Here is a 25,942-nt window from a genome sequence, read left to right as displayed (position 1 = left end):
CCACAATGAAAACCAAGCAATATTCAGGCTAATAGATGATCAAAATTTTCCCCAATCAGTGTTTTAAAAGGGTCAATCTCACCAATTTAATCACATTTTTGTCTGTAAAATGTCTGCCTTCTATTTTACCAGCAACACCTAAAATTACTATAGCTGAACGATTACAGAAAAATATTTTTCACCATTGTTCTAACATGAATACTTGTGCATTTGACAACGTAGCACAGAGTCAGCTAAATGATTACCCTTGTAAAGGCAGTTAAGTCAGTTTGTCGTGTTGTTTCTGTAGGCATTTCAACACAGCAAACGGGGATATGAAAACATTTTTTTTAAATAGGAAAATCTGACTAGCACTATAAATATTGTAAGGGGCACCCAGGGCAGCTACTACAGATAACATATTTTGCAACTGACTACCTTTTTAGGAGACTGTCTCTTTAGCAGTGGACAGGGGAAACAACAGTGGACTGAACTTTCATCATAGCAATACTACTCTCTCCCTGATCACTGAGAGAAAGGGAAAGGGTTTCCCAATAGTTCACAGTTAATTCTCATTAAACAAATATTTACAGAACATATGCAGGAGCACCATTCCACAAACCTTTCATGCAGACCTTAAAATACAACGTTCTCGGTTCTTATTTGGCCTCATCACTGTAATATCTGAACAACACATAATCTTTAACTATCTTCACAACATCCCTCTGAAGTCACACAGGAAGTCTGCAATAGAGTAGAAAACTGAACCTGGGTCTCCAAAGTTCCAGGCTAGAGCCCCCCGTTCTGACTCACTTATCTTTAACTTTTTTGTTCTAAATTCTAACAAACATCTAAACTTACATTTTATTTCTACAATTTCCAGTGTGTGTACAGCCACAACGTCTCAGCAGTAATATTGTGAATCCTCTTGATATTTTTCTAAAGGTTTTTATTAAATGTAGCCACCCAAACAGTACTACTTAACCAGGCATTGTATTATCATTATTTGTATGAACCTGAGCTGTCTGCCACTTCTCCAAAATGTATGCACGTAGGATGCAATTAATGCACAGATGTCAGAAAGTGGAAGTTGTGTAATGCTGCACCTTTAAGGACTGAACATGTCTGCGATTGTGCATGAGCTTCCCAAGCAGTGCATAGCATCATATCCCTATGCTTAGTATGCATGATCCAGAAAGTATACTCCAAAAATGATGCATGCATTTAAAAAGATAACAATACTTTTTAAAAATAGACTGGTCCAGTACATGGATTGTTACAAGAGTATATTTTTAAAATCTTAAAATGGAAGGCAAGAATAAACTTGTTCATTCTAAGTCTGGAGTTCCCAAGCTCAGTTTGCAACTTTAAGTGACAGACTGTTTGCCAGAATATCAAACGGATACTGACAATTTAAGTGGAAGGAGCTAGTATGTCAAAACATTAGTCTTCTTCAAGCATGACCTCAGAGGTCCTGCCTTATTGCCAGAGGTAGTTTCCTATGCACATTGCCAAGTGGATTTTTCAAAACCTCATGTCAATATGAAACTCAATGTTCAGCTAACAAGAATCAGAAAATTAACTTCTACAGTTACCAGTGGCAAATAGGACACTTTTTCCTTATTGAATATGGAGCATGGGAAAGTAATAAGCCAGCAATTTCTGCAGAATATGATTTTCAATACAAAAAATTACATTCACAGCTCAAAAAAAGGAAGACTTCTGATGTGAACGAGTGAAGTGCAGCCTTCTAGAGTCTGTAGAGACAACTCTAGCGCTTCTGCTCCAGTTTATAGCTTTCCCAAAAAGCACCACTGTTCAATTTACAAAACACAGGAAGCTGGCGGAAAGAGTGTGCCACAAGCTGGATTTTTAAAGGGAATTGGGCTCTACCTCACCAGTGAGGGATTAGCTATCTATCCCTCAAACGCATACCCAACTGATCTTGATGGGCTGGGCCAACTATCAGATCCAGGTGGGAAGGCGTTAGGAGCTTTCCATAAAAGGCTGGGGAGGCAACAAACTTATCAAACATCTCCTAGCCAGGGGCTGACAAAGATGCAGCCCCATCCCACTTTCAGAGATCAAGGATGGCGGCATCCTCATGCCCATCACCTGTAGGTTGGAGTGGGGGCTCTCACCAGCATCTCCCCTGGACCTCATGGGTAGAGCTCTTCTCCCCTTCATTGTTCATACACCTCTACCGCGCTATAACGCGGTCGTGGGGAGCCAAAAATCCCTACCACGTTATAGCTGAAACCCCTTTGCTGCGGAAACCCCTTTCCGCAGCAGCCGGAGCTCCAGACCCTTTAAAGCGCCGCTGGAGCCCCGCTGCTACCGTGCTATACGCGAACCCATGTTATATCGGGTCACGTTATAGCGGGGTAGAGGTGTATTAGCCTTTGTCTAATACTGCGCCCCATCCCACTCCACTATCTGTAGATTTTAATAGCTACCACCCCACAGCTAATTAAGATTGGGGGGGGGTTGTCTCTCCCCCAAACTCCTACTGATGTGAGGGGACACCAAATTCTGACTTATGCAGGGTCCTGTACCACAAGAGCTGGTCTTGATTAACCATGTTAGGTCAAGCCACAGCTGGCTCCGAATCCTTGAATGCTTGTGAAGCTCTCCAGGAGACAACAGATATCATAGCTGATAGGGCGTCTTCATAAAGTTTTATTGAGTCAAACTAATGAAAAAGGGACTATGGAAAAGATGAATGGCATTCTCATACACTATACATATTTTTAAAAAAAAAAACTGTTTTCTTGGCATCACATGAACAAAAATGGCATTTTCATGTCTCATACCAATAATATATTCACTACCTCTTGAGTCTGTGATTCTAAGGACTCCAGCAAAGATGTCCAGAACATAAGAGAAAGAAGTCTCTTATTCTGAAAGTTGAACGCTTCCAGATTACATCTATTTCAGACACTTTCCAGAAGAAAATCATTCTCCAGCTTCCTAGAGCAAATCTTTCACTAACCCTCCAAAGAGGCTTTTCCCTTATCAATTACCATACCAACCTGCCAGCTTGCACTCCGAATTTCATCAGACTAGTGATCCTTCTTGCTGTCTGGCAATCTGCTTTATGGTCTTGAGTGCCTTAAGATAACCCTTGAATTTCCCCCCCTAAGGCCCTGATCTTGAGAAACTGATGCAGATGCTTAACCTTTAAGCACATGAGCAATGCTACTGAACTCAACGTTATGCACATAAATCTGCAGAATTGAGGCCACAGTTTGCAACCTCACCTCTCTGGTTCCTGGTAGTTGTGCTAACTGTCCAGTCTCTCTATTTCTGTCAAATCCATCTTGAATGGTCAACACCAGCCATACCAGATCTAACCTTACATACCTTGGTGTAATTAAATGTTTCTTAATTCCTCCCCTAACTACAGTGTATCAGCTCACTCCTTCTTTCACGCTATTCTTTTTCATTAACCTACACAAGAGCCCCACACTGGCTTTCTAGTTTGCTTTCTCTCCTCCTCACCTCACTGGACTTGGTTCAGCATCCCATGTTACTTCTGCTCCTCAAGCCTTTTTTACATACTATATACAAACAATAACATGAAATTAGAGTCCCAATCCTGCTTCGATGGAGTTGCAGATTAACCAGAGACTGAATATAGAAAATGTAGGAAAATCTCTACAATGGAACTGGAAAATAGTGAAGGTCCAAGCCAATTCCTTTTAAAAACTTACCAAAAAGGCCTTAAAAGACCCAAAATTTAGAAATACACTGGGGTGAGATTCTCTGCTGCACATCTAAGAAACTCAGCACAGAACATGCAGCCTAGGAGGAGGGGAGGCTATGGTGACTTTGAGCCACCTATGCACCCTCTTTATCCTGGGCTGCTCCATCCAGGGGTTGGATCAGTTCTGGCATAACAGACAGGCCTAAGGGCCTTTGTAAATTATGACAGCCTTACTGGGCTACATTGCTTCCCGAAATCTATGCAGCACTTCTGCTCCACCCCTAACATGCTGCTTCTTCGTTCTTCCCTCTGTCCTGTCCCCTCCGTTAGGGCTTATGGGAGTCCTCAGAGAGCAGCCTTACAGCTGTCCTCCACAATGTCAACATTAAGGGAATTCTCCTCCTGCTGGATCCAGGGTTGTAGGACCTCCTGTATGCCGCTCCAGCCCTTTTACCTGGTGTAAGAGGGCTGGAGTGGGGATGAGACTCTTACCCTAGGACTTGGCAGTCTGTCTCAAATAACTGCATTGATGCTTGAGATAAAATAATGCAGACAGACAGAGGCATCAAACTCTAGCCAAGAAGTTCTAGTTTGCATGGTTATCATAGTCTACTCTGGCTCATAATGAAGAATGAATTGAAAATGGCTGTCCTGGATCATTGAGCTATGAGACAATTGCAACTGTTCCAAAAGCCAGGAACTAGCTACACCACTGCTCAAACAATAACATTTAGAATCATATCTGTACACCACACGCTCATCCCAGAGATCACTCTTCAGCATAGGCATGGAGCACAAGCCTGTGCATGAGAGGGAATGGCAGGTCTGGGAAGCAATCTTCAGTTTTTAAAACAGTAAACCCCACTTTTAACATATCTTTCCTAGTGGAATGTAAGGGGACATTTCTGGCATTCTAGCTATCTTAAATATATACTGGTGCCCACCACTGTGTCTAGAGAAGAGGTTTTCAAAGGCAGCAAGGAGAGTTAGACACGACCTCTCAATGAAAGTCAATGGCAGCCAGGTGCCTAATTCCCTTGCTGTCTTTGAAGAGCTCCCTGTGTGAACCTTGTAAACTTCAGGAACAGAAGAGTTTAAGATGTGGGAGGCAAAGAAACCAAGAAATCCATTGTAATACAGAAAGTACGGTTTCTTGAGGAAGGACCCTTCACAGTGAGGTTTTCTGGTGGGAGGTGGAAGAGCTGGAAAAGACCAGATACTTTACCATATTATAACTTCAAAATACTGGACCATACATTAAATGTTAGCATGCAGACCTGGTCCATCATGCGTGGTAACACCCCACAGGAGTTCAGCGAGCCTATTCCAAGAGAACCAATTTTTCCTGTCTGGGTCTCTTGCACTGGCCTCCCTAGTACCATTTTCAACATGGCAACTTGCCCTTTCCATACTATCCCGGGTCTACACCAGCATCCAGGCCGACACAGTACTGCCCATCAAACTGTCCGTCGGCAGGACTGGGGAAGATGAGTAGATGCCACTGAGCTGCATTTGTGGAGTCCTGAACTTTTTTCAAAAGTGCACACCCCACTCACACTTTCGCAAGGAGCCCCACTCTGGCCCCAGATGATGAGGAAAAGCCATGCTGAGAGAACTAATATGCACAGAATGTAAAACTCCAAAAGGAGAGGTTTCAAACTCATAGCGCTTGTGTAGAAAGGACAGCACTTGTTCCTTTAAGCTATTATGTAAGTCAAGGGTAGGCAACCTTTCAGAAGTGGTGTGCCGAGTCTTTCTTTATTCACTTTAAAGTAAGGTTTCGTGTGCCGGTAATACATTTTAAAGTTTTTTTTAGAAGGGGTCTCTCTCTAAGTGTATATTATATAACTAAGCTATTGTTGTATGTAAAGTAAACAAGGTTTTCAAAATGTTTAAGAAGCTTCACTTAAAATTAAATTAAAATGCTGATCTTACGCCGCCAGCCTGCTCAGCCCGCTGGGTGGGGGGTTCAGGGCAGAGGGCTGGGTATTGGGGGGGACTCGAGGTCAGGGCAGAAGGCTGGGTGTGGGGGGGTTCAGGGCAGAGGGCTGGGTGTGGGAGGGGACTCGAGGTCAGGGCAAAGGGCTGGGGTGTGTGTGGAGGTGCAGGGCACAAGGCTGGGGGGGGTTCAGGGCAGTGGCCTGGGTGTGGGGGGGGGGCTCGAGGTCAGGGCAGAGGGCTGGGGTGTGGGGGGGTTCAGGGCAGAGGGCTGGGTGTGTGGAGGTGAGGGCACAAGGCTGGGTGTGTGTGGGGGTTCAGGGCAGAGGGTTGGGGGGGACTCGAGGTCAGGGCAGAGGGCTGGGGTGTGTGGACGTGCAGGGCACAAGGCTGGGTGTGGAGGGATTCAGGGCAGAAGGCTGGGTGTTAGCGGGGACTCGAGGTCAGGGCAGAGGGCTGGGGGGTGTGGAGGTGCAGGGCAGAAGGATAGGGTTGTGGGGGTGCAGGGCAGAAGGCTGGGTTGCTCAGCTCATGGGGGTGCTCCCAGCCCCCTGCCCTGAGCGGTTCATGGCAGGGGGCTGGGAGGGATATGACCTGTTCCACCCCCTTTCCCCAGGCTCATCTCTACCTCTCTCTGCCTGCTCTATCGAGCAGCGAGCACGCTGCTGCTCAGCTCTGCTCCTCTGGGAGGAGGAGGGGGCGTAATGCACCATGTTGTGGGAAGAAGCATGGGAGGGGGGAAGCTTGGCTGCCGCAAGACCAAGCTTCTGCCTCCTGCCCCCGCAGGGGAGAGCAGTGGGCGGGGGGGGGGGCTGAGTGGGATGGGGGGCCGGGACCCTCCTCCTCCTCTCAGTGGGCAGCAGCGTGCCACTCAGAATCGGCTCGCGTGCCGTATTTGGCACGCGTGCCGTAGGTTGCCGACCCCTGATGTAAGTACATTACTCAACGAGTGTCCATCACCAAGGAGTTTCTGAAGAAATGAAAGCTCAGATGTCAGTTGTCTGTAAGTAGAGGTGCAAAAGCTTTCAGAGTGCAATAGATTTTGTAATATTTCTAAACCAGTCGTTGGTACCACTCAATAGCTGATCACAAGGGCAGTCCATGCTATACGTTTCATAAGTGTCAGAGTGTTACAAATTTTTTGGGGCAGAGCTAGGAAAATATCTAAAATCTGAAAATGTCATGAGCAGCTCATTTTAGTGGGGCTGTATCTTAGGATCCCTTTAACCAAATGACTCCAAATTTCCACCAAAAACTCTAACTCAGACCCCACTGGGACATAATTTTCAAGACAAACTCCCTATGCATATAGAATTTAGAGCAATTTGAACATTAGAAACAGTCCGTACTGGTAGGCAGCTTTATCTAAGGCAGTGGTTCTCAAACTTCCTTGCACCACAACCCTCTTTTGACACCAAAATTACTACATGACCCCAGGAGGGGGGACCGAAGCCTGAGCCCGCCCAAGCCCCATCACCCCGGGTGGGGGTGGGGGTGGGGGTGGGGGACAAAGCCCAAGGGCTTCAGCCCCAGGCAGTGGGCCCTGAGCCATCGGCCCTGCATGGTGGGGCTCAGGCTTCAGCCCCAGGCCTCAGCAAGTCTAAGCCCAGCCCTGGTGACCCCATTAGAACAGGGTCACGACCCACTTTGGGGTCCCAACCCACAGTTTGAGAACCTCTGATCTAAGGAACATGTGAACCAGATGACCCAAACTAGCATCACAAAACTCTGCCCGAGGCACCGAGGAGGCACAGCACTTTTCAAAACAATCTGGCGTATGCATGTGGGGTTTAGATAGGGTTACCATATTTCGAGCCTCCAAAAGGAGGACACTCCACCGGACTCCGGCCCCACCCCCAGTCCCGCCCACGCCCCAACTCCGCCCCTTCCTCAAAGTCCCCGCCCCAACTCCGCCCCCTCCCCTGCTTCCCGCGAACATTTGATTCGCAGGAAGCCTGAAGCAGGTAAGGGGGGGTGTGGGGGGAGGAGGAGCGGCCCAGGCTGCCCCCCCCGGCGTTTCCAGCCTGGGCCGGCCCCCGGCCGAGCATCCCCCGGCCCGCTCAGCACCCCCCAGTCCTGCCGGCCCCCCGGCCCGCTCAGCACCCCCTGGCCCCGCCGGACCCCCGGCCAAGCATCCCCCGGCCTGCTCAGCACCCCCCAGCCCCGCTGGCCCCCCGGCCCGCTCAGCACCCCCCGGCCCGGCCCCCGATCCCCGGCCGAGCACCCCCTGGCCCCGCCATCCCCCGGCCCACTCAGCACCCCCCAGCCGCGCCGGCCCCCCGGCCCGCTCAGCACCCCCCGGCCCGGACCCCGGCTGAGCACCCCCTGGCCCCCCCGGCCCGCTCAGCACCCCCCAGCCCCGCCTCCAGACCCCACTTCTCCTACCTGGGCTCCAGCTGAGCTGCTCCTCCCCTCTCAGAATGTAAGAGCCGAGCTGCTGGCTTCGGGCAGCCCTCCCCTGCCTCAGGACCCAGAGCTGGCTGGGCACGTCCCTTCCCCGGCTCCAGCTGAGCTGCTCCTCCCCCTCAGACTTACAGAGCCGAGCTGCCCGAGCCAGCGTTACCGGCTTCGGGCAGCCCCCCCCTGCCTCTGGACCTTGCACCGCGGGAGCAGCTCAGCTGGAGTCGGGTAGGAGAAGTGCCTGGCTGAGGGCTCGGGGTCCGGAGGCAGGGGGGGACTGCCCGAAGCCAGGAGCGCTGGCTCGGGCAGCTTGGCTCTGTAAATCTGATAGAGTGGAGCAGAGCCGCAGGGGGAGAGGAAGTGCCGGCCATTTTCCCGGACATGTGTGGCTTTTTGGCAATTCCCCCTGGACGGGGGTTTGATTGCTGAAAAGCCGGACATGTCCGGGAAAAAACGGACGTATGGTAACCCTAGTTTAGAGCACTTGAACTATCAGCTCTTAAATCAGCAGCTTAATCTCAGGGCAAAACCTCCAAAAGAAGCCCCGTTAGAATGTCAGCAGGGAGTGATGTCCATAACACACACTCTCAGCAAGCTGTGGAGAGCAGGACTCATACTCACAGGACCTGGGCACTGCTTGAGTTCAATGACCTCACCATATTACCTCGAGTCACCCGGTTACTCTGATGTCAGGCTGCCTGCAAACACCCTGGCTTACAACAAAGTTCCAGTCAAACTGAGCATGTACAAATGACTTTCTCTGGTGCATCAGTTTGGCTCAAGTCACACCGGAGATTCATTTTTATCCTAAATAACTTTTAAAATATTGCTTCCCCAAAGAGGCAGTGGATTCAGGATAAAGACTTAGAGGGTGATATTGGTATGGGACAAATAAGAGCCATAGTCTGAACTGCAGGTGTGTGCTAAAATAATTACACGAATGATAACGTTTTGATGAGAACTTTAAGGGGTCTGTAGCTAAGAAATCCCTTGCCTGAATGACTCCCAAATTTGAATCCTTAATCCTATCCCAGACCTCCATGAGTCAAAGCAATTTTCAAGACACCACCAGTAAGCCTGTGGATTTTAGAACACTGAGAAATTGGCTGTTAAACAGCAAGTTAATCTCCACCTTCATTATAGTGGGTTACCACTCCCATAGGGTGACTATATTTCCCAAAGGGAAAATGGGACACCACGCAGGGCTGGCCTGAGGCCCCCTCTATGCGGGGCTGGCCCCAGCTGCTCATCTGAGGCCCTCAACATGGGGCTGACCCCAGCTGCTCGCCTGAGCATCCCTCCTCCCTCCACCCCGCCCCCCCGACTGTCACTGGTCACTCAAACCCTACCGGTCCCCTGCTTGAGGCTGTTGCTGGTCACTGGAACCCTGCCGGCCCCCCACACACTGGAACCCTTCTCTCCCTACCCCCCACAGCCCAGCTTACCCCCTGCACAGGGCTGGCACCTCTGCTCACCCCCTGCACGTTCCTCTGCACCGCACCCAACTTTTTTGACAAAAGTGGACATTTGTCCCATTTGCTCTTGCCAACTTGATGAGTTGGCAAGAGCAAATGCGACAAATGCCCTCTTTTTCCAAAAAAGTCAGGACAGCTGGGACAGAGCTTAAAAAAGGGACTGTCCTGGCCAAAACAGGCTGTATGGTCACCCTACCCATATAATAAAACAAAAGTTAGTATATAAAGCTTCAAGACTATCCTATTTGACAGGTGTGTCAACATGTAAGAGGATTTAAGCAAAAAACAAACAAACCCCTTCTTGAATGCAATCTTTCATCTTTTCTTAATCTTTCAAGAATTATTAATTACAGTAGAACCTCAGAGTTACAAACACCTGGGGAATGGAGGTTGTTCATAACCCTGAAATGTTTGTAACTCTGAACAAAACGTTATGGTTGTTCTTTCAAAAGTTTACAGCTGAACACTGAATTAATACAGCTTTGAAACTTTACTATGCAAAAGACAAATGCTGCTTTTAATCATCTTAATTTAAATGAAACAAACACAGAAACAGTTTTCTTACCTCATCAAATTTTCCCCCTCCCAAACTTTCCCGTTTTCTTAGTAGTTTATGTTTAACACGGTACTGTATTTGCTTTTTTTGGGGGGGTCTCTTGCTGACAGATTGCATACTTCCGGTTCCAAATGAGGTATGTGGTTGACTGGTCAGTTCGTAACCGTGGTGTTCCTAACTCTGAGGTTCTACTGTATACTGATAACATTTATACAGTCTGCATATAATTAGCAAATTCTGCAAGTGGTATTAAATAGTGGGGCTGCTAATTTGCAAAGAAAAAAAAGCCTTTGGCAAACCTAATTTTTTTTTTCTATTTGTATTTGTATATATATATGGCTTTGCTTTCAGAATCTGCTCATTCACTGTCCTTGAAGGCAACACTCTAACTACTGTGTCTGCATATAGTCCCCTCTATCAAAATATTTCCTCCAATGCAGAGGAAGTGCTCAAATCAGTTCTGTCACCATAGTTACAGCTAATACTAGTCGAGGGGAAAGAAGTACATCACCACCAAGACCTTGAGAAAATCTGCTCAGAGGTATTAGAAACAAAATCCGAAAGTCACCCCAGCGGTATTATTTTTTTTTTTTAATTACATGTTTAAAAAGTCTAGCACTAATGGGCGAGGGGACTCAGTACTATTTTTGTAATTACTCATAATACTACTTCACTTTATTAGTTTATCATTCTACCCTCACTGAAGGGAACTTCTGCCATTTTTATTAAATGAACATTTCAAGAATTTACTCAACTGATTCTTCCAACAATGCATTTACAAACCTCACTGTGTAAATGGACTAAAAACAATTGAGTAAATTGCTGCAAGGTTTCCACAGCAACCATTGCAACACAAAAAGCTGTTCTGTGCTAATTTGAAGATGAAAGGTTCCAGACAGTAGGTCATTTTCATTTCTAAAAGCTGTAGGAAGCTATGCAAATGTATGTGCAAATTATTGTCACAGACCAAGGTAATTTATCCAAGGCTTGAAAAAGGAAAACTGATGCTTTATATTCTGTGAGGAAGGGAGTTAATCAAATTAGTCTATATGTAGTCACAAAGCTTTTGAAAACAAACAAACAAAAAACACCAAACAGTAAAAAACAGAGGCAACTTAAGAAGTAATGAGACATTTTACAACTCAAAAACCTACTGCCTGCCTGTACATTGCTTGAAGCCAAATATGGTAATAGTAATAAGAATACAGAATCAGAAGCCTAGAGGGATGGCATGCAACACATTCTAATTATCAGAATAGGATAATAGAAACATCTTAACCCCTCTGATATGAAGAATGTAACTACGAGGCTTCTACAACGCTTCTGGTGTCTCTCATACTCCTAAACCTATAGTGTATATTTTAAGAGAGATAACTTTTATCATTATTTCCTCCAACTGTTGTCTACAATTTAAAACAAAGCATGATTTAAAACATCTTTTTACATCAAGCCTCACAGTATTTCTGCTGCAAGTCTCTTGTACTAGTCAACATCAACACCCCTGTCAACTGAAGACCAGCTTTGGCACCAATGAGAACGTTAACCAGTTAGAAAGATGATGGCTGCATTTAAAAGGGACATGCAAGGCTCAAGGGCAAGGATATAAAGGTGAAGTAAAGCAGGGATATACAGAAACCCATTAGCCTCTGCTGTCCACTCTCCACAAAATCATTCAAGATTAACTGGATTTTGTTTCTCCTTTATTATGTGTTGGGATTATTATGATGTATGGTATTATCACAACACTAATTTAACCATAAATTCCTTTATTAAATCCAAAGGCCAACTGGTATTTATACAATTGCTCTAAACACCCCTAAAAAGCCTAAATAATATGCAATTTACTACATACAAAGAGTAACAAAACATTTATCAGCATTTCATCAAGATACTTACAAATGGGTCAAACCCATGGGTGCTTAGAACAATATTGGTCAGCTCCAACTCGGTCAGGCAGGTATTAGCAATAAATAAGGCTACGTTTTAGTCACGGGTATTTTTAGTAAAAGTCACAGGCAGTAAACAAAAATTCACGGCCCGTGACCTGTCCACGACTTGTACTGTATACCCCTGACTAAAACTCGGGGGTGACTGCCTGGGGACGCCACAGGTGCTTGGGGAGGGGGCAGGCGGTACATGGCCCAGGACCCCTGCTGCTACTGGAGGGGCATGGGCAGGGCCGGCAGGCTCCCTACCTGGCTCCATGCCTCCCCTTCCCCCCACAGCAGCAGCAGAGTTTGGGTGTGGGAGGCGGCAGGGGTTGGGGCATGGGACAGGGTGAGGTGGGCGCTGGGCGGCGCTTACCTGGGGGACTCCCCAGAAGTCACGACATCCCCCTCGCTCAGCTCCTAGGGGGAAGAGTGGCCAGACAGCTCTGCGGGCTGCCTCCACCCAGAGCGCTGGCTTCGCAGCTCCCATTGGCTGGGAACCATGACAAATGGGAGCTGCAGGGGCAGTGCCTGCAAGCGGAGGCAGCGCGCAAAACTGCCTGGCCATGCCTCTGCCTAGGAGCTGAGTGAGGGGGACGTCGCCGCTTCCGGGGAGCCCCCCAGGTAAGCGCTGCCCAGATCACCTCACCCCGTCCCATGCCCCAACTCCTGTCCCTTCCCATATCCAAATTCTGCTGCTGGCGGCTTTGGGGAACGATGGCCTGAGACTGCCCCAGCAGTGGGCAACGGCCGGTGCAACTGGCACAGGGGCTGCCTGAGCTGCCCCTGAGCCAGGCACATTGGCCGCTGCAGAAGTCACGGATTCCGTGACTTTCATGACAAACTCGCAGCCTTAGCAATAAACCCTATCTTCTCCCCTTCTTCTTGCTGATCAAACAGCTTTTCCACTGTACTGGGGTTCACATGGGCCCTAATTTTTAATATAGTACTGGTATGTGGGGTGACGCCTTCTAATTCAGATTCATTTTGCCTTATTTAAAACCATCTGCAATCACCCCTATCGGTCAGAAGCCTTCTTTTTAGAAACTCTGCCTTATTTCATTAGTTATTCCTTGAACCAGACATCCTCCTTACTCCATTCCTTCTGGCCTTATAACTCATCATTCTCAAGTCCTATCTTTTATTTGCCAGTTAGGGCCTTGCTTTTACAACACATTTCTTCAGCCAAACTTAAGCTAACTTTAATTAGCTTATTTTATAATTTATTCTACATTATTAAACATACATATAACAACCAATCACAAGGCATTGTCAGAAGGGACAGAACTAGGGACCAGGCACCAAAAGCACAAATTGAGTGTGAGATAAAGGAGGAACTCCATTAGCTAGTCCTAATAGCAGTAGGCTCTTACGTACACCAGCCACTAGAGGGGGATACAACAACTTATCAATCTCCTGGTTTCCTCTAGGCTAGGACTTCTACTGGTCAAAACTTCAGCAAGTAACTCCAGACTCCCGCAGTCCTTTTTGGTGATTGACTTATTTCTAAACCACAACCTTCTAAACATCTCACTGAGCTCTTTGATTTGTGCATGTTGCTTTCAGAGTCCAGCACATAGACTATTTCAGTGGCTCACATGATCTCCATCTAATGGAGGCCCTAATCCTGCAAAGAATTATGCACATGCTGAACCTTCCCTTCTGAGAGTAGCTCCATTGTTTTCAATGGGAACGTTCACAACATTTAAAGTTAAGCATGCTCAAGATCAGGGCCCTAGAATGCTTCTTTTTACAGGGAACTCCCTTTCTGCTTGAACTCAAGAAATTACTGGACCCCATCCATCATTTGTTGACAGTGCTGTCTGCTTGGTTGCACAGATGTGTATGAAGCCCTACAACTGTTGTTCGACTGATGTCCTTGGTAAAGTTTGAAGGTTTGTCATCTATAACTTACTCCATTACTCCTAATAGATATTTTATAACCTATCATGCGTTGACCTACAATCACTGCAATATCTTGGCATAAATGAGCTTGCTTATGTAAAGGGTAAAACGACTGATTAACTCTGAGCTACCTTGTTTTTGTCAAATTAATATTCTTATTTAATGTTATTTTACTGTAGTTCTTTATTTAATAAACAGGTACCTACTTCTTAAGTATTTAAGAAGCAGTAATGAGTTGTGTGGAAATGCATAGGCCTCTGGAACAAATCCATGTCAGACAGTAATATAATCTATTTAGATTTAGTGCAAGTATAGGATGTTTCTGTATTGTATTTTCCTGTCAAAGTGATTACATATTGAATAAAATGGCAGCTGGCATGAAAGAATAAGAGGAAATAAACTCCAATAGCTGGCATATTTTACAGTGAATAAAGTTTGCCGAACCATTGCTGTAGACTCCTGCATGTATTAAACATTCCCTACTCAAACCTTCCCATGGACCCAGGTGCTGAAGCACTCTGACTACGTCACATCCTGGCGAGGTTTGAACCCCAATGGCGGTTTCTACATCAAATTCAAGCACCTCACCTTCCTCTCCAAGGTCCTATATAAATCTTACTCTGCCTACCTCTCAATTTCTTCTTCTTGCTCTCTTGCTTTTCCCGATCTCGGCTTTGCACCTATCAGATGCTTTACGTCTCCTTAAATCTCACATCATCAAACAATCCCTCCTAATCAATAAGCTCCACATTTTCCCTTTTCTGAAACAGCTGTGTTGTGTTGCATCTTGTATACGTTGGTCTCATCATAAAGATCTTCAGAATAGGAACTTTGTTTCTATGTATGTAAAGTGCCTTGTATATTTAGAAAGCTAAATTACTGTAGATATTTACAATAGAATAATAAACTCCATAGATCCTAAGTAATCCCTCAACTCTATTTTATAGAAGCACGATAGACTCCCCCCACCCGCGTGTTGCTTTTCAGTAGTGGTTCCTGCTCCAGGCAATAAACATAGCTCTCAACCCTTCATTTCAGAGAAAACTATTCAATGCACTTCTTCAATTTAGATCATTAGCTGCAACTAAAAACAGCCAAGAAGAGAAGAAAGGTGAAGGGAGGGAGGGGGAGAGAGAGAGAAGGGGGAAGAGGCGAACAGCAGAGAGAGAGAGGAAGGAAATAAACAAACAGCTCCAACTGCCTTAGAGGAAGTAGGGTGAAAAAAACCCAGACCATTTACCTGTTGAAATTTAGGTTCTCTGGAGGGAGCTTGGATATGATGTTGATGAGCCACTTTACAAGACAGAGAGATTACGACATTCAAATACATGCTAAAGATCTTTAAAATGTGTGCCCTGTCAAGACTCAAAATGAGAAGTACAACAAATGGGGGGAAAAAAACAATGTGTAATGTATGTATTTAACTAAAGAGATGAGTCCAAGTCACAAGGTGCAGTTCTGGAGCCAATCTTCACCCATTTCAAAGGAGTGGGGAAGTTCAGTTCTGCTATTCTGTTTCAGGTCCCTTTCTTTATTTATTATTATTCTTAATTTCTATTATGATATTGCCTAGGGGTCCCAGTCATACAGCAGGGTCCCACAATGCTAGGCACTGTAAAACACATAAAATGATAGGCCCTGCCCTGAGGACCTTACAATCCATATGTAAGAAAAAAAAATCACAACAGATGAATACAGATAAACAGGAGAAACACAGCAAAACAATGACACAAAACTGGTCAGGATGAAAGCAGTGGTCACAAAATACCAGCTGCCTAACCCTTGTCAAGTTTTTCTAGGCATCATGGAAAAGGCGAGTTTTAAGGAGGGATGTGACAGAGGATACGGAGGATACTGTGGACATGGGTGGCCGGTGAACCGGCCTTTGGGGGAGGCTAGCCCCCAGCCCCTCCCCCTTCCCTTCTGCTCTCCTCCCCCTCAGAAGCCCAAAGCACCCCCACCGCGGCCCCAGGCCACCTGGGCAACCCCCAGACCTGGAGCACCGGGTGACATGGCAGTAGCGCCCCCAGCCCCTGAGCACTGGGTGGGCAATGGGGCCCTGGCACCAGCCACCTCAAGTCCTGGTGGCAGGCTGGCCTGCCCCAACCCCAGCCGGCCTGGGTCACAGAAAGCCCCGGGAATCGCAGGAGGGCGGCTGGGGGCATAGCATGTGCGGGGCCACACCAGGCTGTTTGGGGAGGCACAGCATCCCCCAGCCTATTATACCCGCCACCCATGTTTGTGGATGTTTACCGGAAAAGCCTCCCTTGTGTAAGAGGCAACATGGGAAAAGCAGAAAGATGCTTCTTGTCAATTTAACAAATAGGCGATGAAAGTGGACATTGTTGGCAGTGTAGTGGTGGGAGTCAACTTCTCATAGTGCATTACAGATGACCAGTAGCAAAAGGATAGACCATGAAGGCACTAAAAATGAATACAAGTTTGGTCTTGATGTAGATTTATAGAAGAATTTCAGAAATGCAAAATCATCAGACTGAAAATAATATCTTACAAAGGCACAAACAGTGAGATTGCAAAGGGTTTGAGTAGGCTGGAGATTAAGTAGAAACTAAAATGAGTGATGAACTTTGCACTACAGCAGAGTCGCCTGCTAGTGCCCAGCAATATTCCTTCCAGTACTCATTCCTAGTTTTTAATCCTCAGCCAAGGATTTGTTCCATTTAACACACAGACAGTTGAGTGGCACCAAGCTTTGCTGCAGCAAGTATTATCTTGGGGAGGCTGATTGCAACCAGCTCTCCTGTCACCAAATAGTTGAACAGCAGTAGAGAAGCCCCTGCCTCTCCCCCTCCCATAACCTTCATGGCACTGGAGAGATTGCGAAGCTTTCAACAGCCATTGAGTCGAAGCACTCACTCCCTCACCATGATCACAGCAACACAGACAGGGGCGGCTCCAGACACCAGGGCGGCAAGCCACAGGGGGTGGCCTGCCGGTCGCTGTGGGGACGGCAGTCAGGGAGCCTTCGGTGGCATGCCTGCGGGAGGTCCACCGTTCTCGCGGATTCAGCGGCAATTTGGCGGCAGGTACGCCGAAGCCGCAGGACCGGCGGACCTCCCGCAGGCATGCTGCCGAATCTGCGTTACCAGCGGACCGCCCGCAGGCATGCTGCCGAATCTGCGTTACCAGCGGACCGCCCGCAGGCATGCCGCCGAAAGCCGCCTGACTGCCGTGCTTGGTCCATCAAAATACATAGAGCCGCCCCAGAACACAGAGAAGGCTCTATACAGTTTCAGTGACCCATTGGGTCTGACAACTACACCCCCACATACACCCTGCCCTGATTGAGACAGCTGTGGAGGGGCACTGAAAGTTCCATCCACCAGCCAGCTCTCTGCCCTATCATAGCAGAAAGAAAGGAAACAGACCCCATTGTGCTATTTCTGCATCTCTATTCAAGCTCCTGCATAGAAACAATTGTGCAGTGGAGGCCCCATTTTCCTCCAAAAGAGTTAAACCACCAGTACCCGCTTAGAAAGTACAAGATTGTTCTTTATGTAGAGAAAAACTGAATTATGAGTTTATAAGAATAGAATAGGTGTATATAATCTTCCTTCACACACAAGATAATACTTTTTTTGAGACATGAATAAAAAGATCACCCAAGAGAGTCAGTTCTTATATTTAGTCTAGTATAAATATTTCTGCTGAGAGCATAGCAAAGGCTCTCTTGCTGATATGCAAGATGCTTCTTGAAATCATTAATTTAAAAGGCTGCATCTTTGTTCTTCCTCCCTCTTTTCACAATCACACCATCTGAAGTAGGTAAACTGATCTAGAAAAATAACGTTCTTAGAAACAAGAAATTGCAGATATTATGGTAAAGTGTAATGCATTAAACAAAGCATAAAGCATTGCCTATGACACATGCAGGTTCAGTGAGCGACAAGAAGCACAAATTCTCTGTGCAGAATCCTCTCACACACCAGGATTTTACAGCAGGATTTTCTAATGAGAGCATTAACGGAGTCATCCAGTGCCTTGAGTCCTCACAGTTTAGAATCATGGGAAAGATTTTTTAATGTATTTATTTATTGGTGAAAGGATTTTTCTTCTCCAAATGATCTTCAATGGGGGTGGGGGAGAGTAAAATCCCTATGCAAAACAAAAACACTTCAACTTTGAAATACTGAAGTTTTTATTTCAGCCACTGTTTTAAAAAATGCCACAGTGACAGCCCAAACATTCCTTTCCCTCTCCAGTCCAGAAAAATATACACAAATTCCCAGTCTCTACTCACATGATTCTTTTTTATATCCGAGCACAGAGCCTCGCCTAAGCCTTTTTATGCCACAAATTACACATATTGGTAACAGCTTATTGTTCCTTGACAGAGCTGCCTTCACATGTATGTCATTCTATTAACCCAATAATCCAACCCTCTACAGCCTTTGATTATGAAGACAACAAAGGAAAGTCCACTGTATCTACCAAAACACAAAAGAAACTGAAAACCCATTGATTGCAAGATGCAGACAAGGGCAAAATCCCTGTGTTTTAAGGAGTCTTCTCAGACAAGTTGCGTTTTTACCCTCTTAAAAAAAAAAAAAGTGTCATGAAAATATCTTCCTAGAAAGATAGATAATTGCAGGAATGTTTGTTTGCATCACCAGCCCTATTAAAGTTAGCAAGCATTAATGCAATAAAATCCTGGATTAAATCAGGGTTAATGAGATTAGGAGTAGACACATCATTATTCAAATCACACTCCATGTGAGCAGGGTGTGCTGCCAGATTTGTAAATCAGAGATTAGAATTTAACACTATTGCTTCTGTGGTCTGACTGTCTAGGCCTAAAGGTCTTTTCATAAATATTGCTGGCAACCACCTGCCAATTTCATAGAAATTGATGTTACAGCCCTAATTTTAAGAAGGGCTGACCACCCACAACTCCAAAAGGAAGTTAATAGAAGTTGCAGGTGCTCAGCACCTCGGAAAAATCCGGTTCCACAAACAATAAAGTTCTTTTATGTGTCATAACGGAAAATTTGTTTCCCACTTCCTCTCTCTTCCAATCCAAGACATTTCATCTGCACCTCTTTCTGCACATACCAGATGCAATTCAGGCTATTCCCTGAGGCTCTGGGGCTAGGAAACGTACCTTCTGGCTTTTTTTTTTTTCTTTAATAAATTGAATCTAATATGCCCTTTTGTGTCTCAGCCTACTGCTGAAGTCCCTAACCCCTAATGCTCATCATCCCATATATAGCTGACATTGAAGAGTAAATCCCGGAAAACAGCTCATCTTCTTTGGAAATAAAGTAGTCATAAAAGCTTCTGACTCACTGGCAAAGTTTTTAATTATCCACATAAGGAACTGGTGTGGGATCATGGAGCATTTCTCTTTAGAGGTAGGCCGGGGGGATTCATAGGAAGTCTTGGACTTAACCCTGAAGAGCTCTTGATCAATGAGGACAGCCCAATTTGCTGAGTACCAAGAGTACGGAACACTTACCCTTCAAGGAGGCGTCTCAGAGAAGTCTTGACTGACATGGAGTAATGCAGTAATGCAACAATAACCCTTCCAGCCTCTGAGTCCCTCTCTCCAGGCAGAGGGAAGGCACACTGGCTGGGAGCAGAGATGGCTGAACTCCCTGTCCTTTCTGAGGTCTAGTCACAGATGGAGCATCTCGTGTCCTTAAGCTTGCTCCATTCAGTCTGCTCTGCCATGGTTGGGGAAAGGGAAACAGGCAGATAGAAGACGAGTGGGTTGATCTGTTCAGAAGCGCACCCTTTATGTTTTATAGTCTCTGAAAGGAGAAGAGTGAGTGGGAAGAAAGATCTTGCTCACTCCTGCTCCAAACTAGCAGAGAATGAGGACTAAGACTAGAAGGGGTGTGGCCATGCCCCAGAGCCTCAGGGGCATGTCACACTTGCCTTCAGTATTTGTAGGAAGAAACCCACACATCTCAGACTGAGGAGGAGGAAAAGGAGGTCAAGATCCAGAATTATTCAATGTTTACAAATGAGATTGGCATGTTACCTTTGAAGTAATGTGTCACATGGAAATTTCTCACCCCTGTTTCTCAATCCTATACTTATTCAGCACTCCCTCTTACAACACCAGTATGAAACTTGGCATAAACATCGAAGGATATCATAGCAATGTAAATTTCTTGTTTTAAAAAGTCTTCTGAGACAAGTTGCTTCTCCCCCCCCCTCTCAAAACAAGTGTTTTGTTTTAAACTTCAAACAAGAGGACCTATTTAAGCCTTGCCTGCGTTAGAGAAATATAGTGTGCTAATCATTACATTGTCCCCAGCACAGACCTCATGTCCACACACAAGAAGTGCTGTCAATGTTGCACACGCATAACCACCGTCATTTGGATAAGACTTGTTTCAAGAAAAGCTAACCTCTGTATGGTCCTCCAATGTGACATTGTCTACTGGTGCAATGCCAGTGTGAATGGAAATTACTGATATTAAAACCACAAGAGTGCATTTAGGGAGGGGGAAGTATAAGATCATGGAGAATCTTGCCAATTGCTTCTTTGACAATGTCAGTAACATCTTTGTAACAAGATGGTCTGACCCCTTTAAGGAGTAGTGGGTCTCGGGGCCAGCCAACCCTGTTCCATAACATGCCCCTTAAGGGAGCAGCAGACAAGCTGAGGAATGGGAGGCAGGAATTAAATCAGGGAACTCTCTCCTGAATAGGATAAAAACCCAGCAGCTAGTGGACTCTGGGAGAGAGTCTCTGTAAAGCAAGGCTGGAACCTGGCCTGGGGGAAGCCAGTTTGAACCACTACATTGCCTCACAAAGGGGGCCTAGGGAATCCCTTAACCCACGGGGGAAGCAGTGCACAGCCCAGGAAGGCAGGCTATGGAATCTCTTAACCAGGGGGCAAGGTTTGGGTCTGATGGGCCAAAATAGACTGGATTTTTATGAAGACTTAATAAACTGGACCCCAGCAAGGTGAAATATTACTTTATGTGCTCTGGGCTGTGAACAAGTTATTTTGGAGAAGCAAGAGGGAACTGAGGGCAGTGTGCCTACAGGGCCATGTCATGAGGGGGACATGCTCTGGGATAGCACCTTGCCATAACCTTGCACAGACTGAACAGAGGGACTAACTTCTGCATGTCGAGATCAGTTTTCCTCCTGCTAGAACATTCTATCCTAAAAGTACAGTTGTCTCCTTAAAATATATATTAAAAAGTAAAAAGAATACAGAGAATATTCACACTACAAAAAAAGCTGGAATGATTTATATAAATATATGCATCTCTGAAGGTAGGGGGCAATCTCTTTCATAACAGAAGGAAGTATCCTCTCCTTTGTGGTATGGATCAAGTGTAGGAGAACTTGGAAGCACAGCTCAGCAGTTCTCTAACCCAGTGTTTCCCAAACTTGGGACGCCGCTTGTATAGGAAAAGCCCCTGGCAGGCTGGGCCGGTTTGTTAACCTGCCGCATCCGCAGGCCTGGCCGATCACAGCTCCCACTGGCTGCGGTTCTCTGCTCCAGGCCAATGGGAGCTGCTGGAAGTGGCGGCCAGTACGTCCCTCGCCCCGCGCCGCTTCCAGCAGCTCCCATTGGCCTGGAGCAGCGAACTGCGGCCAGTGGGAGCCGCGATCGGCCGGACCTGCGGACGCGGCAGGAAAACAAACTGGTCCAGCCCGCCAGGGGCTTTCCCTACACAAGCAGCGTCCCAAGTTTGGGAAACACTGCTCTAACCCATATCCACAGGTTGTCCCATTGAATTCAATAGGTCTCGTCATGTAGTAAATTAATATTAATTGGAAGGAAGGCTATATTTGGCCCTTGGAAATTAGCCAAAAACAGTCATCCTGAGATAACTGAAGAATAATGGAGAAAAGAGAGGGTTGCTATTGACAAACAATAATAAAGGCCACTAAATCACATCATGCAAGCAAAATGCAACATATACCTGTGACGGACTCTTTACTATGTAATCAATACATAGTTCAAAACTATCTCCCCTCTCTCTCTCTCTCTCTCTAGTGTTAGCCAGAATTGTCTGGCTAAATTATCTGAATATCTGATTACAGTTTTTCTTGATTAGATCAATTCTAATCAAATCAGTGTAGGAGTCCAAAATGGCTACCAGAATGCAGAAAGTTAAGATAAGCCACTAAATCGCTGTCTGTAACGGCCACTTTGATCTAGAACTCATGCTTGGCACTGCTTTGAAGTCTGAACTTCAAGCTGCCAGCTGTTGCTTCAGTACATGGAAATTTAAAAAATACCTCATGTGCTTGTAAAGCTGGGCACTGAAGAGGGCATCAGCAGTTACAAAAACTGAAGTGGTATAGATGCTGGGGTTTAAAACACCTGAATGTGCCATAGCTAAAAACCTACTTAAAGAATGCTAACAGTATTTCCTAGTGTTCTGAGTTTAAAAATTTTGTTTCTTTCAACAAAAGCCAGCTAGCACTCCAACAGAGTTCCTACCATTTGTGATCCATGTTGTTGGTTTTGACTCAACCAGCTTAGCACGTGTTTAAGGCAGCATGCACCTTGTCTACCTTAGACTTTTAAACATGTTGTGTGTCAGCTAACAGAAGCTAACTTTAAATACTGGTATTGACAAGGCCTGTTGTTCTCAGGACTGATAGGCGCTTGCCCTTAATATACTGGGAAATGGTGAAGACATACAACAGATCCTTTTTCTCGGTAAGGGACACACCCAGGCACAGACGAGAGAAAACATTAATGCAGAGCGCAGCTGCTGTGGTCTCTCGATGGAAGGAACTAGATGGCAGGCAGTTTGAGGAGGAGCTGAATCCATGGGATTGACAAGAAATTTGAAGAGGGATGAAAAAAAGGGGCTTTGAGCAGAGCAGCAGAATTGATGTGAGGACTGAATTGGGCACCTGCTTCCTTCAGGGATCCAAGGCCCTGAGCTTCTGAGAGAAGGAGGACAGATGCTCCTTTCACCTCTTTACCATATCAATGTGGCAGTTGGGCACACAGTGAGAAGCCTTAGGATCCAGGGAAGGCTTGGGGCTGGGGGCAGGAGAAGAGAGAGGAGACTGTTTGGCTTTAGCTTTGCGCTTCCCTTGAACTTTTGCTTTCCTAGAAGGGGTGGAGTTTTTCTAATTACTATCCAATCCACAATGAGGAGAAACTAAAGCTGCATCTGAATCTGACAGAAAGCTAAGCCACTGGCTGCTACAGTCCACAACACAACACTGTCTCTTCTGCTTGGGCCATTGTTTCTTACCCTTCTCCAAGGACAGTTATCAGCCTGACATCAACAGAACCATTCCAAATGGACTACTTCTCAGGGAGATTACAAGTCATTCCCACATGTATAGAATGGTGGGGAGGAGACAGAAAAATTGTCAAGCTTGGAGGAACTAAGTACATGGATATAGTCAGCTGATGAGATCAGAGAGATAAGGGAAAATTCTTTAAGAAATAGAGGTCAGATTCAAAACGGACAGAAACAGTTCTTATAATTTGGTCACAGGATAGGTATAAGTGGCCAAAATAGTGTAATTTACACCAATTAGGCATTCAATAGATTTGCAAATGACTGTAAAATACATATATATGATATTCACTGGGGAACAAACTCAACCATATCTTGTGGCAGATTTATTTGGGCATAAGCTTTCGTGAGTTAAAACGAAATGCATACGAAGAAGTGAGGTTTTAACTCACGAAAGCTTATGCCCAAATAAATCTGTTAGTCTTTAAGGTGCCACCAGACTCCTTGTTGTTTTTGTAGATACAGACTAACACGGCTACCCCCTGATACTTGAAACCATATCTTGTATGAGTGCAAGACCTATTTACATTGATGGGAGTTGTACCCGCTTATTCAATCGTTGAATTTGGCCTTGGAAGTGGTGGAGATGGTGTGACACTTTTCAGGGTTAACTGGGGTTTGCTACCACCTTCTCACAACAGAAACGAGCCTTGTCTGTGCCCACCAGAAGAAACCCTCCCCAGCTGCTGGCAATAAAAGCGCTCTGCTCTGCGCGCGACAAGCTCTGCTCTGTCCCAATTCAGGCTAGCAATTTACACACCCCGTTTTGTTAACACTTGAATGTTCAGTCTCTTTTCTTCTGGACACCAACAACATATACCGTTCCGCTCCCTCCATCTACCAGTCTAGTAAAATGTGGCATAACACCCTAGGGTGGAGGCAGTTATACCTGTAAAAAGGTGAATTATACCAATACTGATATTCCCATTGCCATGTGGGAATGGCTGAAGCGGTATAAGCATCGTTATACAGACTCCACACTAGGGGGGCTGTGCCACTTTAACTAGATGGTACAGTTAGAGCAGTACAACTTTCTGGTATAGGCATAGCCTTCAACACTAGCCCACTGTGGAGAGCCAATTACCTCAGAGAGAATAGGGAAAGAGCTGATTTATCATTCATTGCTGTTGGAAGACAGACCAGGGAGCAAACAGACTAATGGTACAGTCAGACTCAAGAGGATGCTGCTAGAGCATATGAACCCCTCTGCTACAGCACCTATGTCCACCAGGAGCTGATCTAGATTGGGCAAATGAGTAGCTCTTTCAAATATGTTAGTGATTGGGGTCAATTTTCTAGACCTACAACTCTTCTCCATGCTTGATCCTGAGCAGCTAGCTCCTTTTTGGAAATGACTCTAAGTGGTATTTATGTTGATTAACTCGTTACCTAACACATTTTAAAGCACCATTCACTTACCTAGGCTAAATAAACCTTATCTCACTGTTGTGTTCTGGCCAAACCCCTAAACTAAGGGTATGCCTACTGCAATCAGGAGGTGTGACTGAAGCACATGTAGATATATCAAAGCTAGATTGAGTAGCAATGGCAGCACAGCCATAGCAGTACACTAGCTCTAATCAAGTTAGCTCACTAAAAACCAGAGTGTAGCCATGGCAGTGAGAGTGCCAGGAGGAGCTACCTGCCCTGAATATGTACTGAGTCAAGATGCTAGGCATGTACTCGGAGTGGCTAGCCCCTCTTGCAGCTACACTCCATGTGGGAACTGCTTTCCCTCCCATCCCATTAATTTTTTCTTTTCCCTTCACCTTTTACTGGCTATACAGTTTCTTGTGTAGGAAGGCTGTGTTATAATGTTGCTTTTACTATTCCATGGCTTGAGAGAAGTCTGAGGCCAGTGTATAAGTCACCTGTTGCCTTTCAGGAACTGCAGGGCATAGCTTTCTCCTTTAGATGTTTCCTTCCACTGGCTGTTCTAAACATTAGCTTATTAGGTGTCTCTAAAAACAGGGGGGAAATTAATTGTGCTCTGTGGCTTTAAGGTGGGTACAAACATTAAATAGGGATCACAGTTTTTACAGGCTCATTCCAATCTACCACCTCATCAGGTCTCTAACCTATCCATTAGGGGTTGGAAGAACTTCAGTGCATATGTGTTTCCTTGGAATTGGTTAAAAAAAAAAAAATCCAACTCTTTTGCTCCCTAGGAGTTTTCATAACTGCAAGAGGACACTTCTTTGAAATTCCACACTGAACTGTGAAGTCAGTGAACCATGGAATTGTCATATCAGAGTGTGTAAATAAATTGTCACATACTGTATTTGACAGTGACTAGTGACACACCTCAGTATAATGTATTTCTTGCTTGGTCTGCACACCAGTACGCACTTCATAATCCCTCCCAGCTCACTGAGGATCCTCTCCCTTTCTTTTCACTTTTACCAAACCTTCCTCACTGCGATGGCTAGCCATCCAACCTAGCAGTGCTGATGTAGCTCTCTCGAGCCTGGGCATCCAGCACCAACAGAGGAGTTCCTCCTATTAAACAATATAAAGGGCACCTATCCCTCTTGTGGAGAAGCAAGCAAACTTTTACATCCGATTCCAAATTTGTTGATTGAACATGAACTGCTGAGCTGGCTCCAATGTAGTTTTTAATTTCAATCTATTTGTGACCAGAAACCTTCTGTAAAAAGAGCGACCACCTAACAGGCACATTTTGTAGAAATATCTTCAATACATAGATTTCTAACCTAAATCACAAACACATGGAGTTTATTTTCTAGTGACACTCAGTACACTGTGTTGATGGAAAGAAGGAGTGGTTTGATTTC

General features: G+C 45.6%; 1 protein-coding gene across 7 annotated transcripts in view; it reads right to left on the bottom strand.

Annotated features, from left to right (window-relative positions):
* The window catches only part of SH3KBP1 (SH3 domain containing kinase binding protein 1), a 346,563-nt gene that overhangs the window by 226,499 nt on the left and 94,122 nt on the right, over positions 1-25,942 (bottom strand). The window contains exon 1 of one of the 7 annotated variants that reach the window (XM_054006518.1): positions 15,128-15,146. The exons of the other annotated variants lie outside the window; for them this stretch is intronic. The gene's annotated coding sequence lies outside the window, so the exon portion shown is untranslated. Of the gene's footprint in view, positions 1-15,127; positions 15,147-25,942 lie in introns of those variants that run through there. 7 annotated transcript variants of the gene reach the window in all.

Source organism: Malaclemys terrapin, chromosome 1 (genome assembly GCF_027887155.1).
Source record: "Malaclemys terrapin pileata isolate rMalTer1 chromosome 1, rMalTer1.hap1, whole genome shotgun sequence".
Lineage (NCBI taxonomy): Eukaryota > Metazoa > Chordata > Testudines > Emydidae > Malaclemys > Malaclemys terrapin.
The sequence above is the reverse complement of the archived record's forward strand: the minus strand, read 5'-3'. Positions and strand labels throughout refer to the sequence as shown.